We start from the raw sequence: 15,015 nt of genomic DNA on the forward strand, positions 1-15,015 counted from the left end.
TGCTTGAACCGGGGAGGCGGAGGTTAGTGAGCTGAAATTGTGCCATTGCACTCCAGCCTGGGTAACAAGAGCGAAAATCCATCTCAAAAAAAAAAAAAAAGTGCACTTTAGAGTACTTGCCTTCACAGAGTACATCAGATATCCTAGATAGTATCTTGGAACAGAAAAACAGACCAAGGGAACACTAGTAAAATTCATATAAAATGTTATGTTTGGTTAATAGAAATATACCAGTATTGGTTCTTTAGTTATAACAAATGTACCACAGTAATGTTAGACATTAATTATAGGGGAAACTGGGTGAGGGATCTAGGCAACTCTCTAACTCTTCTGTAAGTCTGAAACTATGCTAAAACATGAAGTTTATTAATAAGAAGATATTAAAATGTGGAAAGAAAGCTGAGACTTGTTATATAGTGACAGATTAGCAATATTGTCTTCTGTGATAACGTGGAAAATAGAGAGTGTACCTAATAAACTTGTGGATATGGCTGAGGAAGTTTCCAGGTAGAATATACAAAATACCACTCTTTTCCTTATATGAGCAAAGGGAATAGAAAATGTACTAAAAGAAATTATCTGATTCTTAAGTAGAATTTAGAAAAAGTAAATAAGGCCTAACAATTTTTTCAGATAGCAAAATGGTTCTTGAATTAAGAAGATCATAGGGCAAAAATCAAATCTATGGTAATAAAATATGGTTTTAATGGGAGCTAAAATAGATTAAAGGTGAAATTTTCTAATCATTTGCAAGTGCTGAGGAAGCTATAGTGTCCCTTCATAAACCATTTTAGCCATACAAAAATCCTGTAAGAATCTTAAAGGAAAACCTAATAGAACCTCACCACTGAGATTCTGTTAAGATTCCATTTATTAATTTATTATTATACTTTAAGTTCTGGGGTACATGTGTAGAACATGCAGGGTTTGTTACATATGTATACACGTGCCAGAGTGGTTTGCTGCATCCATCACCCCGTCATCTACATTAGGTATTTCTCCTAATGCTATCCCTCCCCAATCTCCCCACACTCTGCTACCCCTTCCCTAGCCCCTTCCCAATGGCCAACATCTCTCAATGTGTGATGTTTTCCCCTCCCTGTGTCCATGTGTTGTCATTGTTCAACACTCACTTATAAGTGAGAACATGTGATGTTTGGTTTTCTGTTCTTGTGTCAGTTTGCTGAGAATGATGGCTTCCAGCTTCATCAATGTCCCTGCTAAGGACATGAACTCATCCTTTTTGATGGCTGCATAGTATTCCATGGTGTGTATGTGCCACATTTTCTTTATCCAGTCTATCATTGATGGCCATTTGGGTTGGTTTCAAATCTATGCTATTGTGAACAGTGCCACAACAAACATGTATACATGTGTCTTTATAATAGAATGATTTATAATTTTGGGGGTATATACCCAGTAATGGAATTGCTGGGTCAAATGGCATTTCTATTTCTAGATCCTTGAGAAATTGCCACACTGTCTTCCACAATGGTTGCACTAATTTACACTCCCACCAACAGTGTAAATATGTTCCTATTTCTCCGCATCCTCTCCAGCATCTGTTTTCTCCTGATTTTTTTTTAATGACCGCCATTCTAATTGGCGCGTGATGGTATCTAATGTGGTTTTGATTTGCATTTCTCTAATGACCAGCGAAGATGAGCTTTTTTTCATATGTTTGTTGGGTACATAAATGTCTTACTTTGAGAAGTGTCTGTTCATATCCCTTGCCCACTTTTTGATGGGGTTGTTTGTTTTTTCTTGTAAATTTAAGTTCTTTGTCGATTCTGGATATTAGTCCTTTGTTGAATGGATAGATTGCAATAATTTTTTCCTGTTCTGTTGGTTGCCAGTTCACTCTAATGATAGTTTCTTTTGCTGTGCAGAGGCTTTTTAGTTTAATTATATTCAATTTTTCTAAGAATCTGTTAAGATTTTAGGAATCTTAAATCCATTTTTTAACAGACTCATACCAGGTTCAAGGTAGAATATAGTGATATCTTGAGATTTTTTTTCAGGTGTTATTATTAAATGGATAAGAATTTAAAACACAAGATGTTCACAAGTTTTTTTTTTTTTTTTTTTTTTTTTGAAACAGATTCTGACTCTGTCATGCAGGCTTGAGTGCAGTGGTGTGATCTCGGCTCACTGCAACCTCCGCCTCTTGGGTTCAAGATTCTCTTTCCTTGGCCTCCCAGCTGGGATTACAGGCACTCACCACCATACCAGGCTAATGCCAGGCTAATTTTTGTATTTTTGGTAGAGAAGTGCCTTCACCATGTTGGCCAGGTTTGTCTTGACTTCCTGATCTCAGGTGATCCATCCACCTCAACCTCCTAAAGTGCTGGTATTACAGGCATAAGCCACTGTGCCCAGCCCCCCAATTTTTTTTTTATGAATTATGCATCAACTTCAAAAGGGGCAGCAGTAACATGAATTTAAAAATGGCCTATTGACCCTCAATCTTCTATAGACAGAAAGCAGAATGAGAGAATTACTCAGTGTTAAACAGGCTATTTCTTATGGAAAAAGAAAGATGTTTCAGAGGGAATAATCAAGAATTTGGAGGACATAGTAAAGAGATGTGGTAATTTCTTTTTCCCAGGAGGCCTAATAAGAGACTTTAAACAAAGCACTGACATTATGGGCCCAGGTGAATTTCAGAATTGTCATGGGTCAGTGACTACAATGAGTGAGATTTTTCACTTTCCCTTTTTTGGATGGGAGTTTATATTAAAATTATTTTATTTCTTTTGCACCATTACATGTTGAGTGTTAGTTCACTGGTCTCGAGATTGAGAAAAACTATACACAGTGTTCTTCATTAGCATCAGGAATTTATTTAGATAAATTCTTGGACCATGAATCCGAATCTGATATCATAATAGAATAAGTCTTCTGGCATTTTAAGAGAATGTCTATGTATTATTCATGAGAAAAAAATTGTAAATAATATGTGACTAGAGGGCAAAGTCTGGAGTATTAAAATTTTTCAATTAGTCCAGCTGGTAGAGCATGAGACTGTAAAAAATTGTGAATTTTTTAAATGATTATTTTATTTCCATAGATTATTGGGGAACTGGTGGTTTGGTTACATGAATAAGTTCTTCAGGGGTGATTTGTGAGATTGTGGTTCACCCATCACCTGAGCAGTATACACTGCACCCAATTTATGATCTTTCATCCCTCACCCCCTTCCCACCCTTTCTTCCTGAGTTCCTAAAGTCCACTCTGTCATTCATGTCTTTGCATCCTCATAGCTTAGTTTTCACTAATGAGTGAGAACATAAGATGTTTGGCTTTCCATTCTTGAGTTACTTCACATAGAATAATAGTCTCCAGTCTCATCTAGGTTGCTGAGAATGTCATTAATTCGTTCCTTATTATACCTGAGTAAGTATTCTATCATATATATATAAGTATTCAATCATATATATAATGTATAATATCATATATAGCATATAATGTATAATATCATATAATTATATATAATATAATATATAATATATATCATATATAATACTTATAATAAGTATTTTATCATATATATATGGTATTTCTATTTCTAGATCCTTCAGGAATTGCCACACTTCCTTCCACAATGATTGAACTAATTTAAACTCCCACCAACAGTGTAAAAGCATTCCTATTTCTCCGTGTCCTCTCCAGCATCTGTTGTCTCCTGATTTTTTTTAATAATCACCATTCTAACTGGTGTGTGATGGTATCTCAATGTGGTACTCTGGTATTCTGACAAAGGACTAATATCTTATTTGTGTAATGACTTCTTTTCCTCTGAGTAGCTATCCAGCAGTGGCATTGCTAGATCAAATGGTAGTTCTACTTTTAGATTTTTAAGGAATCTCCACACTGTTTTCCATAGTGGTTGTACTAGTTTACATTCCTGCCAGCAGTGTAGAAGTGTTCCCTTTTCACCACATCCAAGCCAACATCTATTAATATTTTATTTTTTGATTATAGCTAATACCAAAGCCAGGAAAGAATATAACCCAAAAAGAAAACTATAGACCAGTATCTATGAAAATATAGATGCTAAAATCCTTAACAAAATACTAGCTAACTTAATCCAACAACATATATATATAATATAAATATATATTTTATATATATAATATAAATATACATTATATATATATATATAATATATATAATCCATCAGACCTCATGGGTTTCATACCAGGGATGCAGAGATGTTTTAACATATGCAATTCAATAAATGTGATACACCACACAAACAGAATTAAAAACAAAAGTCACATGCTCATCTCATATGCAGAAAAAGTGTTCAACAAAATTCAGCATCCCTTTATGATTAAAATTCTCAGTAAAATCAGCATACAAGGGACATATCTCAATGTAATAAAAGCCATCTATAACAGCCTACAGCCAACATAATACTGAATGGGGAAAAGTTGAAAGCATTCCTTATAAGAATTAGAAAAAGAAAAGTATTCTACAAGGATTCCCACTCTCTCCACTGCTCTTTAACATCATACTAGAAGTCCTAGCCAGAACAATCAGACAAGAGAAAGAAATAAAGGGCATTCCTATAAGTAAAGAAGAAATCAAACTGTCGTTGTTTGCTGATGATATGATTGTTTATCTAGAAAATCCTAAATACTTCTCCAAAAATCTCCTAAAACTGGCAAATGAATTCAGCAAAGTTTCAGGATACAAAATCAATGTACACGAATCAGTAGCTCTACTATACACCAACATCAACCAAGCTGAGAATCAAATCAAGAACTCAACCACTCACACAATATTCTGCAAATAATAATATAATTGCGAATATACCTAAACAAGGAGGTAAAATACCTCTACAAGGAAAACTACGAAACAATTGTAAAAGAAATTATAAATGACACAAACAAATGGAACACATTTCATGCTCATGGATAGGTAGAATCAATATTGTAAAAATGATCATAGTGCCAAAAGCAATTTATAATTTTAGTGCAATTTCCATCAAAATATCATCATTCTTCACAGAATTAGAAAAAACAATCCCAGAATTCATATGGAAGCAAAAAAGAGCCCACATAGCCAAAGCAAGACTAAGGAAAAAGAACAAATCTGGAGACATCACATTACCTGGTTTCAAACACTACATTAAGGCCATAGTCAGCAAAACAGCATGGTACTGGTGTACAAATAGGCACATAAACCAATGGAATAGCATAAAGCACCCAGAAATAAATCCAAATACTTTCAGCCAACTGGTATCCAACAAAGCAAACAAAAACATAAAGTGAGAAAGGGCACCCTTTTCAACAAATTGTCCTGGGATAGTTGGCAAGCCACATGTAGGAGAATGAAACTGGATCCTCTTCTTTCAACTTAAAAAAAAAATCAGTTCAAGATGGATCAAGCCTTTAAATCTAAGACCTGAAACTATAAAAATTCTGGAAGATAACATTGGAAAAATCCTTCTAGACCTTACTCAAGGATTTCATGACCAAGAAACCAAAAGTGAATGCAACAAAACCAAAAATAAATAGCAGGGACTTAACTAAACTAAAGAGCTTTGCATGGCAAAAAGAGCCATCAACAGTAAACAGACAACCCACAGAGAAGGAGAAAATGTTCACAGTCTATACATCTGACAAAGTACTAATATGTAGAATCTACAACAAATTCAAATAAATTAGCAAGAAAAAAAACAAGCAATCTTGTCAAAAAGTGAGTTAAGAACATTAATTGACAATTCTCAAAAGAAGATATACAAATGGTCAACAAACATATGAAAAAAATGCTCAACATCAGTGATTATCAGGGAAATACAAAACAAAACTACAATGAGTTTTTTTAATGATTTTTTTTTAATTGAGAAAGCTCTATTGTGCCTCCCTTAAATATGAGTAGGATCTATGACAATTTTGGTCAGTGGAATATGGTGGAAGTTAAGGCTCTGAAAAGTTCTAGACCCAGAACTTTCCAGTCTGTTATTTAAAACTTACTGTCTCTCAAATCACTCATTCTATAGGAAGCAAGACACCAGATATAGGAACCACTACTCTGTGGGTTCAGCCTTGTTGAGATTGCCATACTATGAAAAATTCCAAACTAGTAATGTAGAATGACTCCCTGGAGAAAGAACAATGCTGCTCAGTACCCAGCTATTCCTGCAATTTTATTCCAAGTAGCAGAAAAGTAAGTGAAAGACATATATGGAATACTTCATCCTCAGGAGATGCATTGTGGAGAAAAAAAGCCCCACAATGTATGTTCCTAACTGGGTTATTGTATCCATTTTCACATCTCTGAGCCATCCCAGGTGTCATGGAGCAGAGATTATGAGCCATTTCTATTGTAGCATGTTGAAATTCTGAATCATGCACATAATAAAAATTCCACTGATTCGTGGAGAATTTTGTTATGTAGCAACAGGTAAATGGAACACTACATGACACTATGTAAAGTCATTAGAATATTATCTGCAATATAGTAATGGTTTTATACCTGTTATATAAAAATAAAATAAGAATAATTTTTGCCCTCCTCTTCATTCTATGCTTATATCCAAAGCAGGACTGAGATTTTAGATGGCTTTTGAGTGTTCAGATATTTACAAGTTGGTCTTCCTTTAATAATTTAATTTTCAGTTGGTTGATTTAGAATTTCTTTGTTGAACAAATTTGCATCTGAAATTTGCACCTCTGTAATTACAGAGCTAGATGAGAAAGGTGAAGAATATTAATTTAAACACAAAGTTTCTTTAGTATTTATGGTAGATAATAAAGATTATCATTTTCTAAGAGCAAACATACAGTTGGATATGGAAAATCTAAACTATATTATTTACATAACACTCTTCAACATCCCCTTTTATGTCTCATCTTTCCACTCCCAGTCATATGGATATAAATATATAGGAATATGTCAGGAATAAACTATAAAATTGATTGAAGAAGACTTATGATGTTATAGTAATCTTAGAAGTACATAAAATACTTGTGGCAATCTTTCTTTCCGAGTTTATTTTGGTCAGGAACATTTGATTCAAGTAAAGATTTGGTATTATGCCACGAGAGAAATACATCATGTGCCAAATAAAATTGCCTATGGCTATCTTAAACAAAATAACTCTATTTTCTTTCAACAATTCCAAGACTGAATAGAAGAGGGGCTTGAGTTTATTCTATAATAGTAGACTAGTTTCTGACTTGAAGCAAGTTTATTTACTTATAATTCATTTATTCAATAAGTATACATTAAGCCATTAAGCACATATATGCTAGACTCTCCTTGCACAAAAGAAATATTAATACAAAAGACAACATTCTTTTTTTTTTTTTTTTTTTGAGACAGAGTTTTGCTCTTGTTACCCAGGCTGGAGTGCAATGGCGTGATCTCGGCTCACCGCAACCTCTGCCTCCTGGGTTCAGGCAATTCTCCTCCCTCAGCCTCCTGAGTAGCTGGGATTACAGGCACGAGCCATGATGCCCAGGTAATTTTTTGCATTTTTAGTAGAGATGGGGTTTCACCATGTTGATCAGGATGGTCTCGATCTCTTGACCTCGTGATCCACCTGCCTCGGCCTCCCAAAGTGCTGGGATTACAGGTGTGAGCCACTGCGCCCGGCCCCAAAAGACAACATTCTTGCCACCGTGGAGCTTAAGTATCAACGAGGAAGAAAAACAACAGAATAAATAAATAAATAAATAAATAAATAGGCATATAGTGTAATGACAAATACAATAGATTCCATTAAGGTTTAACAGTTGATTCATGGATGGGCAGAATGAATGTTGTCGAAGTGACCACACTACCCTAAATGATCCACAGATTTAGTACAATCTCTATCAAAATATCAATGACATTTTTCACAGAAATTAAGACAAAAACAATCCTAATTCTTATAAGAAACCACAAAAGAAATCAAATAGCCAATAGCAATCCTGACCAAAAGAAAATAAAGCTGGAAGCATAATGTATAATACCTGACTTTAAAATGTATTACAAAGCTATAGTAACCAAGACAGCATGGTACTGACATAAAAAAGACCTGTCAACTAATAGAACAGTAAACCCAAAAATAAATCCATATATTTACAGCCAGATGACTTTTGACAAAGATGCCAAGTACATATGTCAGGGAAAGAACAGACTTTCAATAAATGATGCTGAGAAATTGAATATTCATATGCATAAGAATGAAACTTGACCCCTCTTTCTCACCATCTACAAAAATAAACTCAAAATGGAATAAAAATCTAATGTAAGGCTGAGAACAGTGGCTCACACTGAGTAATCCTAGCACTTTGGAAGGCTGAGGAAGGCAGATCACTTGAGGTCAGGAGTTCAAGACTAGGCTGGCCAACATAGTGAAATCCCATCCCTACTAAAAATACAAAAATTAACTGGGTGTGGTGGTGCACACTTTTAAACCCAGTTACTTTCTTTCTTTTTTTTTTTTTTCCATCTCACTCTGTTGCCCAGGCTGGAGTGGTGCAGTGGCGCAATCTCGGCTCACTGCAACCTCCACCTCTGGGTCAAGTGATTATTCTGCCTCAGCCTCCTGTGTAGCTGGGACCACCAGGGCGTGCCACCACACCCAGCTAATTTTTGTATTTTTAGTAGAGATGGGGTTTGACCATATTGGCCAGTATTATCTCAATCTCTTGCCCTCCTGATCTGCCTGCTTCAGCACCTATAAGGTAATATCACACTATACCTGATAAATATGTAAAAAAATTATGTATCAATTAAAATAAGAAAATCTTTAAAAGAGTGAATGCAGAAAGTCAGAAGAGCTTGATGTCTCTTCTGATTCAAAGAATGGGAACATAGACTACACTTTTTGATGGCAGCAGCTGCAGTTACATTACACAGTATATGGAAAAATGAAGAATGTAGATAATTTTTGTATTCTGTTGACAACAGGATGTCATAGGAAATTGAGAAAGTGGCATTGGAAGAAATGGTAAATTTCTGATGAGTTCCATTTTAAATGTGTTGAGTTTGTAATTCCTGTAGTATTTCCAAGTCATGATATCTAGGAATTGGTTAGAAATATACATCTTGATTTAGGAGGAGGGTTCTGAGCTGGATATAAATATCTTAGAGTTACAGAAATATGTTTTGTAAATAAATCCCAAGATGTAATTGAGATGTTCCAGAGAAGGGTATATAATTAGCAAGGAAAAATGAGAGGAGACAAAAAGATTTGATGAGAGGAATGGCCAAAGATATAATCTAGGTATATGAATAATTCTTAAACCAAACGTAAGTGTATTTCTGTTTTATCATCTGCTTAGTTGGCTATAACAAAATACTGTAGGCTGAATGGATTGGACAACAGACATTGATTTCTCACAGTTGTGGAGGATGGAAAGTCCAAGATCAACATGCCAGCATATTCTGTTCTGATGAAGGCCCTCTTTCTGGCTTGCAGACAACTGCCTTCTTCCCGTATCCTCACATGGTAGAAAGAGAAGGTGGGGGCCTCTGGCCTTCTCTTCTTCTTATAAGGACAATGATTAAATCATGGGGTCCTTGCTCTCCTGACCTCATTTAAACCTGATTACATTTCTTAAGCTTCACCACCAAATCCCATCACTTTGGGAATTAGGGTTTCCACATAAGAATTTGGGCTTTGAAGGATGCAACATTTCATCTATAGTAATACTGGAGGAAGGAGGGAAAAATAAGCCAACAAATACTTAATATTTATATGTTGGTTGTGTCTACTATAATAGAATAAAGCATGCTAAGAATAGAGTGACTAGAAAGCAGGAATTTTATTTATGATAGAAGTCAGAGAATACTTGTCAATAAATTGTCGTTAGTCTTCCTAAGTGATTTATTTTTGTTAATTGCTATGTTTATAGATGTATAATATATGCTATATGGTATATATACCTTTTTCCTGAACTACAGCAGCTAACCCTGTATCCATTCGTATCCCACTGGCATCCGTTACTATCAAAAGGTAAATCTCAAAAAATAGAAAAAAAGTTTGTCTTTGTCATTTTCTGATTCTGATGACATCTGGTTTTTTTGTTCATTCTCTTCTGTTTCCAGGACTCTCCTTTGAAGGATTTTATTTTATTTTATTTTTAATTTTTTATTTATTTCAAGGACATTACATTTAGTATTTCAGATTTCTAAAATAAAAAAATAAAAAAAAAAATTTGTCTTTAAATTTCTACCTCCCTGCAATGTAAGGACTCTGTTCAAATGTCAATTTCCTGATAATCTTAGTGAAAGAAATCTCCATTTATACCACAGTTATTTATCCACACCATAATCCTGTTTTCTTTTTATTATAGAATTTATATTTATTCGAAATTAGGCTATACATTTTCTTACTATTTTTTGGCCTGTTTCCTTCAAGATAAGGTACATTCCACAGGGACATAAATTTTATCAGTTTTCTCTCCTTTTTACTGGTATGTTCTAGAGTTTAGAAGATATCTAGCCCCTTATATGTATTTGGTAAACATACACTAAGCAAATCAATAAATGACAGAGTCAATTGCATGATTTGGAATTGTAAGCACTAATCTTATATCCCAGTTTAACCACGTACTTCATTGTACACTGATGGGCTACAAATGAAGACTACTGACCCTACTGTGTGACTGTGAGAAAAACAAAACAAGGCCGGGCATTGTGGCTCACGCCTGTAATCCCAGCACTTTCGGAGGCCGAAGCGGGCAGATCAGGAGGTCAAGAGATTGAGATAATACTGGCCAACCTGGTGAAACGCCATCTCTACTAAAAATACAAAAATTAGCTGGGTGTGGTGCGCCCTGGTGGTCCCAGCTACTCAGGAGGCTGAGGCAGAATAATCACCTGACCTGGAGGCGGAGGTTGCAGTGAGCAGAGATTGCGCCACCGCACCACTCCAGCCTGGGCAAAAGAGTGAGAGGGAAAAAGAAAAGAAAAGAAAAACAAGCAAAAGAAGCACTAAAAATTGTAGACGATAGTAAAAGTTTGCAATTTTATTTATGTATCCAATTTAAGTTTCAGTCTTTGGAAATTTCTCATCCATTGAAAGTCTACTATGGTCATTTCAAAAAAAAAAAAAAAAAAAGGATACAAGCTTATAATGCACAATTTTACAATCATTAATTAGACAATTGATTTCAGGATTTATTTACAATATTTTATCAGTTAGTGATAGATATCATCTGTCCTTACAGTGGGTATAAAAGAAATGTGTGACCTTGTCAGATCTAAAGTGATTTTGAGGGTAGTCATTTTTCTTTAATGAGTTCTTAAATGAAAACCAAAGAATGTAATTTATTAAGCCTTCAGTGTTTCCTCCTAGTTCCAGAACAATCTTCTTGTACCGTGATTACTCTGTATTTCCACTGATTCTCTAGCTGATTTTCTTTGTTGATGTTGGAATAAAAGTTTTAGGCAAAATTATCTCCCAAATCATTTCCATCTGCACCACAGTTTAAAAACATACTTGTATTTTAAATACTACTTGTTGATCAACCAAAAGATATTCAATATATGACTACTATGTACTCAAGAAATGAAAATAGCCAAGCAAAAATTCAAAGATGCCTTTTTTCTTTGTATTTGTATTTACTACAAATCTGATTCAGTCCCTTCAGTTTTTTTTTCTTTCATTTTCTTCTTCTTCTTCTTTTTTTTTTTTTTTTTTTTTTTTGATATGGAGGGTTGCTCTGTTGCTGAGGCTGGAGTGCAATGGTGCAATCTCTGCTCACTGTAACCAGGTTCAAGAAATTCTCCTGCCTCAGACTCCCAAGTAGCTGGGATTGCAGGTGTCTGCCACCATGCCCAGCTGATTTTTGTATTTTTAGTAGAGACAGGGTTTCACCATGTTAGCCAGGGTAGTCTTGATCTCCTGACCTCCCGATATGCCCACCTCAGTCTCCCAAAGTGCTGGGATTGCAGGCGTGAGCCACAGCCTCTGGCCAGCCTTTTTCTTTTCTTTTGCTTAAAATTGAGAATTATAATGAGAACCACTATGCTATGTTCTCTGTATTACTTTTATTTTTATTTTACAGAGTTGCTATGTTTTTCTGTCATTTTTCATTAGCTTAAACAGACATAAATCATTTAAATTGAAACCACACCAAGACAATATTTGTAACTTCTCAACAGTATTTGGCTGGCATCCTTGAGGCTTCAATAGTATGATCCTTCATCAAAAATACATAATATCAATCTCAATAGATGTAGAAATAACTTATAAATAGTAGTTTTACAAATAAAAATATGTGGAGAAGGTGATATAAACTTTACATTGCTGCATCCTACAAATTTCTTTCTGTGTGGATTGTTTGCTAAAATAAGACAATTGGAAAGATTTCTAATGCCTGAGGTAATAGATAGATATGTGTGAGGAGGTGATGATGACATCTTGTCAGGTATTTGTAACTGGTAGCTATATGTTCTTTATACTGTGCTAAAAAATGCCCAATATAAATAAAGTATTTTAAAGGGAAAAACCCATTGTATTATCAATATAATATATTGGGTAAACTTATAAGGTAATTGTAGAAATGAAAATAACTTTTTGAGTTAAAAATAATAAACTGATAATAATAAAATAATAAACTGATCTACTTCCGGATATTCAGTATTTCAATTGTTATCTATTTATATTTTTCTCTACAGACAATTTGGAAAAATGCAGGAGAAATTACAGGGTTAAAACAAAAGTTGCTTAAAAGAAACAATCCTATGTATTGTTTGATGGATTTATATACAAATTCATGCATATTTTTAAAAATTGAGATCTTATTGCTCATAACATACTTACATTTACTTTTAAAATTAATATAGTATCAGTAAATGCTGTTCAAAGTCAGCATTGAGAAAATTATCTTTTTTTTTTTAAATTGTACTTTAGGTTCTGGGGTATATATGCAGATCATGCAGGGTTGTTGCATAGGTACTTACATGGCAAGGTGATTTGCTGCCTCCATTCCCCCATCACCTATATCTGGCATTTCTCTCCATGTTATCCCTCCCCAACCTCCCCACCCGCCTCTGTCCCTCCCCCAGCCCCTTCCCCAACAGACCCCAGTGTGTGTTTCCAGATTCATCCATCCATATCCCTACAAAGGACACAAACTCATTGTTTTTTATGGCTGCATAGTATTCCATGGTGTATATGTGCCACATTTTCCTTGTCCAGCCTATCATGGATGGGCAATTGGGTTGATTCCAGGACTTTGCTATTGTAAACAGTGCCACAATGAACATACATGTGCATGTGTCTTTATAATAGAAAGATTTATAATCCTTAGGGTATATACCCAGTAATGGGATTGCTGGGTCAAATGGAATTTCTATGTCTAGGTCCTTGAGTAATTGCCTCACTGTCTTCCACAATGGTTGAACTAATTTACACTCCCACCAACAGTGTAAAAGTGTTCCTATTTCTCCACATCCTCTCCAGCATCTGTTGTCCCCTGATTTTTTAATGATCACCATTCTAACTGGCATGAGATGGTATCTCAATGTGGTTTTGATTTGCATTTCTAATGACCAGTGATGAACATTTTTTCATATGTTTCTTGGCCTCTTATATGTCTTTATTATTTATTATCTTTTGATAGTACTAACTTTTCATGGTTAGTTTTTTTTTATTTTTAGTTTGAGACCTTTCCCTTATTTTTTATATCTTCCTATTAAATAATCTGTAACTTATAAAATTTGCAGTATACATTTTACCAAAACCAATTCACTCAGCCTTGTAGACTCTATTAGTTTATGCTATAAGGAACTGCCTGAGACTGTGTAATTTATAAAAGAAAGAGATTTAAATGACTCACAGTTTCACATGGCCCAGGAGGGCCCAGGAAACTTAACAATCATGGCAGAAGGGAAAGCAAACACATCCTTCACATAGCAGGAGAGAGAAGTGAAGAGTAAAGCGGGGGGAAAGTCCCTTATAAAACCATCAGAAATCATGAGATCTCATTATAAAAATAGTAGTAATCAATAAAATATTTTTTATTTAAAATGGGCCAATACAGTTTCTGGTTTCCAGACTATTTTTGTTATTTTTCCTTTCCATTCCCTCAACTTTGTGCACTGGTGATTTTAGCTACTGCTGTAGAATCACTGGCCAGGTTGACCGATCCCAATTTTAGTTGTTTCTTTGTTTGTTTTAGATTTGGGGATACAGATGCAGAATAATTACATAGATATATTGTGGAAGCTGAAGTTTGGGCTTTTACGGATCTCACTCACTATCAGGAGAACAGCATGGGGAAAACACCCCCACGATCTAATCACTTTCTACAAGATCCCACCCTCAACACATGGGGGTTACAATTTGGATTACAATTCAAGATGAGTTTTAGGGTAGGGATACAGCCAAACGATACCATAGAACTTTCAGAGGGATATATTCAATATAATGTGGTATTTTGGGGAAAAAAAAATAATCTGATTGTCCCAAGTGCGTTAAAGGCAAATGTATCCTTTCAACTAATGAGGACAAAAATCTTGGAGTGATCTTTTTTTTTTTTTTTTTATTCCATACCTTAAATCAAGTCTGTCTTCCAATGCTGTTAATTTTATCTTCAAAAAGTATTCAGAATCCAACCACTTCTCACATGCATTCCACAGCTAGCTAACATTCTCAACTGATTTGCCATTATGTTTTCTCTGGTATATGGAAACAGGACTCAAAAGGACCCAACATTTTTCAATCTATGCCTTTCAAAGAACCACTGAAGTAATATTTTTAAAAACAGAGAGCACTCCTCTACACAAAATCTTCCCATAGCTTTCCATCCTTCTCAGGGTTAAATTCAACATAAAACTTCCTTCTTAAACGTTTTCCATCTTCAACTAACTGTGTAACCAATTGAATGAAAACAAATAATCATAATAAAAATAGTAATCAATACAATATTTTTCTTTAAATCGGGCTAATACAGTTTGTGGTTTCCAGACTGTTTTAATTTTTGCTCTTCATTCCCTCGACTTCATACACTGACGATTTTAGATGCTGCTTCAGAGTCACTGACCGGGTTGATTGATCCGAAT

This window comes from Aotus nancymaae, unplaced genomic scaffold (assembly GCF_030222135.1).
Source record: "Aotus nancymaae isolate 86718 unplaced genomic scaffold, 86718_ANA_hifiasm-v0.15.2.pri h1tg000016l, whole genome shotgun sequence".
Classification (NCBI taxonomy): domain Eukaryota; kingdom Metazoa; phylum Chordata; class Mammalia; order Primates; family Aotidae; genus Aotus; species Aotus nancymaae.